This window comes from Phyllobates terribilis, unplaced genomic scaffold (genome assembly GCF_046119375.1).
Source record: "Phyllobates terribilis strain yellow unplaced genomic scaffold, ASM4611937v1 Scaffold_5__5_contigs__length_657084704, whole genome shotgun sequence".
Lineage (NCBI taxonomy): Eukaryota > Metazoa > Chordata > Amphibia > Anura > Dendrobatidae > Phyllobates > Phyllobates terribilis.
In genome coordinates, this window is record NW_027362765.1 from 100387126 (window position 1) to 100392738 (window position 5613).

Sequence of the window (5613 nt, forward strand, 5' to 3'; positions counted from 1 at the left end):
CCGGGATTTGTTCAAAAGGAGGGATATTACGGTAACAAGAGGGCACTCACTAAGACTGGAAGAGAAAAGGTTTCAGCACCAGCATAGGAAGGGGTTCTTTACGGTAAGAGCAGTGAGAATATGGAATTCACTGAGTGAGGAGACGGTAATGTCGGATTCACTACACCAGTTCAAGCGGGGACTGGATGCATTTCTAGATACCAGGCAGATTTCAGCATATACTTAAAAATAAAATAAAATAGTAGGTTGATACAGGGATTTATTCTGACTGCTGGTTTCAGAGTCGGGAGGGAATTTTTCCTCAGGTGAAGATTGGCCAAATCATTTGGGGTTTTTGCCCTCCTCTGGATCAACTTTAGCAATTACAGAACTAACAGGTCGAACTTGATGGACGCAAGTCTTTATTCGGCTTTACAAACTATGTTACTATGAACCTTATGAGGCCACTCCCATATCACCTAGTGAAGGTTTCTTAGAGGAAAAGGATGTGGCGGGCTTGGAGAGCCTATTTGAATTTTCTGAGGTAACCTGAGATATGTTGTTTTCCTTTCCTGGTCTTCCCGGTCTCCATAACTTGCATTGACACCTATGGTTCTGCGGTTGAAAATAATCTCCCAGAATGTATGTATGTTTGCATCAGCAACAAAGCGTGCCACTGTTCTGGAATTTTTGGCCTCTAAGGGCTGTGACATTATATGTGTTCAAGAATGTGGTTTATTTAAATTCCCAAAAAAAAATGAGTGGCTGTATGGGGAGGCAGTATGGTCCTTTTCTAATACTAACAGAAATGATGGCATTGGAATTGTTAGGCGTCGGGCGTTTGCTGGATTCGAAATGGGTTCAGAACCATCAGTGGATTCTGTGGTCTCCTATTCCAGTCCAGCCGGAGCAGATGCTGCTCAGCATTGTCATCAGTCCCAACGCCTAGCTGGTGCACGAGATGTACAGGTTGTCTCTTGGGTCTTTGTTCCTAGCAACATGAAGGATAGGTTGTGGAGGGAAACAGGGCTGCTGCAGCCTAAGTCCAGGATTCTCTGCATTGAGCATGCCCGTGACATGGCGGACCGTGATTAGTGGTTTGAGAGTCAGCTGACCCGGTGACCTGGCACCGCCTGATTGGTCGCGGGTGAAGTCACCAATAGTGCGACGATGGGCAGGGCTTAATCTTTAAAAAGCCCACCCACAAACATGGCGGTGGCTCTGATTATTGAGCAGTGATGGTGTTGTGTGGACGCTTGGTCGTTTGAGCTCCACGTGTGCTTTAGCTTGATTCAGGCAGGTTTAGCGGGGGATAGGCAGCCTTAGATGGAGGGAGGCAGGTAGCTTCGTCTGACAGTCTGGCTCTGACAAAGGGGTCGCCATACACCCCAAGCAGTCTGCAGACGCCGTATTCCCGGCACAGCCTGTAAGCCACGTGGAGAGATACTCCTCAGTCCGGTAGCACGCCGGCTGGGAGCACTTATACGCCGACGTGTAGCACCCACGCATCCTACCGCCTGCTGTGTAGTCTCTGTGCTGTAACAGGACTACAGATACATTATTTATCGCACATCTCTCATGCCGTTAATGGAGATGGTGCGAATCCCTATTCTCGTTCCGGTGTGCAGTAACACGGAAGGGATTGTTATTTAAGTTGGTTGTTTTACCTTCTCACCCGGAAGGTGTTCGGCCGCAGTCCACCAGGCTGCATCGCGGACCCCGGTTCGGTTGCTTTCCATTATTTAATAAAGTTGTTTGCAACCATCCCCTTAACAGGAATTCTTATCCAAAACAGAAACATTCGCTTAAAACAGAAAACTATTATTCTGGAAGGAAGATGTGCTTGTATCACTCTATCATACCTTGGTTGGGACTTTAAACTAATTTGCATATATGCAAATGTGGATAAAAATGAGTGCTTATCACTCTTCAAAAAATTGACTTTTTTTTGCATGGCAAGTTGCCTGTTTTTGTTATTGATGACTTTAACTGTATTTTTTCGAAAGAAGCAAGGGCAGGTTCATGGCAAACTAAAGTGGATGTTACAGGTTATCTATGGAACCAAATGACTAAAGACTTCTTTCTTAGGGATGCTGTGTCAGAGAAGCCGGGACCTTTAACATATCATTCAGATGATGGCCATGCTGAGTCTAGGCTGGACTATTTGTTTGCTTCCTCACCGGCAGTTAAATGTGTAAAGTATTCACAAGAGAAAGTTTGCTTCTCTGATCATGAATGTTTGCTTGGGGTGTTTGAGGTGGATGTTTTTTCTATGGCAAAGGGAGGTGGCGGATGAATGTGAGTGTTCTGGATGACAAGCAAGTTTTCAGTCGTTTTTCAAAAAAATACCATGGTTGGGTGAGGAGGAAAAGGGATTTTTGCAATATCTTGGAATGGTGGGTGTGGGTCAAGGTTAGAATTAGGGATTTTTTCAGGAAAATTGGCTATATTAAGGCTAAAAAGAAGAGATTATTATATACACAAATAAATAGGAGGATTTCCTTTTTTCATGAATGTAGAGCTATGGGTATAGATGTTAAAAGTGAGTTGGTTAAAATGAAGAACGAAATGGGTGATTGGATGTTTGGACGTGGAAAGGAAATAATATTCCGGTCGAGAGTGAAGTTTAGGGAACAGAATGAGAAATGTACACGCTTCTTTTTTAAGAAAATGTGTGGTGGTAAACGGGATATGCATGTGTTGGTGAATGATAAGGGTGATGAGGTACATGGTGAGGGAGTGATCAAGGAAGTGATTAATTTTAATAAAAGCTTGTATGGGGAGAAAAAGTGTGATTTGGGGAATGAGAATGAGTTTTTGCAGGTACTTGGAAATTTTGTTACAGAGAGTGAAAGTCAGGCTTTGATGGATGATTTAACAGAGAAAGAATTGTTGGGTGTGATCTCCAAGTCTCCGAAGAACAAATCCCCTGGGCAGGATGGAATCCCATGTGACTTTTATGCAAAATATTGGGACATTGTTTCTCAGGATCTGTTTTAAGTCATGAAATCCTTCTTTGCCGGAGTGAGTATGCCTGAGTGTATGAAAGGAGGTTTGGTTGTGTTATTGTTTAAAAAAGGTGATAGAAAGAGGCTAGCTAACTGGAGACCAATAACGCTGCTTAATGCTTATTTTAAGATTTTTGCTAAAATTTTGGCTTGTCGTATGAGAGAAGTGATAGCATCTGAGATTGAGGAGGAACAAGTGTGTGCGGTGCCTGAAAGGAGGATACAAGAGGACATCTGTTTGGTGAGGGATGTGCTAGAGGATTCTAAGAGTAGAAAGAAAAGTGTGATTGTATGTGCGCTTGACTTTGAAAAGGCCTTTGATTGTGTGGCTCATGTGTTTTTGTTCAATGTGTTGTTGAAGATGGGCTTTCCAGAACATTTGGTTAGATTGATTATGGAAATGTATGAGGGTGTAGGAAGTGTGGTGCACTGAAATATTGTCAGGGGTAAGGCAGGGATCCTCACTTTCTCCAATCATGTTTATTTGTGTGATGGACCTCTTCTCCAGCTTATTAGAAGGGATAAAGTTTTTAAGGGGTTTTTGATCCCTGGCTGTGATGGTAAGGCTATTAAAGTGATTGGCTATATGGATGACGCGTGTGTGTTGTGTGATTCTGAGAGTGATGTTGCAAGGGTTAAATGGTTAGTCCAATGTTTTTGTGTTGCTTCTACTTTCAAAATAAATTGGGAATAAAGTAAGGTTAAGGGATTTTTTAGTAATAAAAAAGTATATGATGCGGATATGGAATGTGTGGAAGGGGGATAATAGTGTATCTGGATGAGAGTTTAAAAGGGGACAAGAGTTGGCAGGATCTGGGTGGTAAAATTGCAAGGAAATTGGAATTATGGCGTCTGCGTGATCTGTCGTTTACTGGGAAAATTTTAATCATTAAAAGTATAATTATCCCTATGCTTATTTATGTAGCTTTGATTTTTCCCCCACCTGTTGGAGTTTTGAAGAAGATTAATAGATTACTTTTTGTGTTTCTTTGGGGCAGTAATATAGAGAAGGCCAAGAGGGAATTTCTTCATAGGTGTAAAAGGAATGGTGGCCTAGGATTCCCTAACATCGAGATTTTTATTGGTCTGAATTGTATTAGTTTTTTTGCAGAACTTTTATTAAAGCAATCCAAGGCTGCATGTATGTGTACATACCTTGGAGGCTCGGTCTTCCATCGGTTAAAATGGATAAATTATGATAACTGTAAACCTACTACTTATGTATGTCCTTATTGGTACATACAATTGGAATGTTTTATCAAAAAATTTAATCTAGAGAAAGTTCAGATGGTGAGTTTTCTGAAGAATAAAAGCATGGTGAAAAGGATGTGTGCGGATAATAGGATGTGTGAAATTAATGGGTTAAGGTCAGCTGAGGCGGAGGATGTCTGGTGTAAGCTGGTCAAGCATGATATGTCTAACAAACAGAAAGATTTAGTTTGGATGTCTTTGCATGGCATTTTACCTGTGAGGAGTGTACAAAAAAGGAAAGGGTTGGGCGGTGTCTGAAAGGTGTCCGAGAGAGCGGTGTGGGTGTAATGAAGAGGTCCATCATGTTCTATGGTCATGTAGGTATGCGAAGGATGTTTGTTCTAAATTGGGTGGGTTATGTATGGAATTGACTGGGGTGAAATTTTGAAATTGTCATGTTTGGGTTATATTCGCTAAACCATGAAAAGGATAGAATTTTGTGGTTGTTTTTGGCTTGTGTGAAGGAGGTTTTGTGGAATTGCCGGAACTTGTATGTGTATAAAAATGAGCGTTTTGAGGTGGATGATTGTGTTTAAATGGTCCTTGAGAAGTTATATTTCTATTATAAGTGTGATATGAAAGGTGGGATGGATGCAGAGGGAGTATGGAAATTCCGGAAATGGAAACATATAATTAGCCTGTAATTTTGTTTTTTTCTGATGTGTATATTGCATTTTTTCAATTTAACTGGATAATAAAAGAAACCATCATGATGAGTTTTAAACGATAAATGATTGTGGAATGGTGGTTTTTTTCAGATGAGGAGACTACCTTAAATTCTGCATTATTGTTTTAAACCTGAATCGTTTTGTAAAAGAAAAAAAAAATCTGTTCTTATCAGTTTAATATCTGATACGTCCCCTATCTGGGGACCATATATTAAATGGATTTTTAGAACAGGGAGATGGAAAAAGAGCTTGCTCTGTCCACTCCACGCATTGACCTGGTATTGCAGTATCTCCAGGACCGGTGCACCCCTTCCTAATGCAGTTTCCAAAATCAGAAAGAATTTAATTCAATGCGTTTTGCTGATTTTGCTCGTTTGTTGGTTTTATGGGGGGATTTTTTGGCTTTGTTTTTCTTCCTCTCATTGGATTTTTCACATTAAAAGTTGCAGAAGCCAGATGACAAACTCGTTTCGGTTCAACTTGTGTAACTCTGTTACATGTACTATATGTGCATTGCTTTTACCAATGTAATGTAATGTATTGTATTGTAATGCAATGCAATGCAATTCAATTCTATCTATCTATTATTGCACACACACCATCTATTTAGCAAATGCCCTTGTTATCAACTGCAGACATTGAAACTCACCTGAGTCAACAGGTAGGTGCTGCTGGTTACTCTGCGCTTAACCCTCCGTCAGGGGCAA

At 41.0% G+C, this 5613-nt stretch overlaps 1 pseudogene; it reads left to right on the plus strand.

Moving 5' to 3' along the window:
- Window positions 1–5040: 5040 nt before the first annotated feature.
- LOC141150403 (U2 spliceosomal RNA) lies at window positions 5041–5218 on the plus strand (annotated as a pseudogene).
- The last annotated feature ends 395 nt before the right edge of the window (window positions 5219–5613 follow it).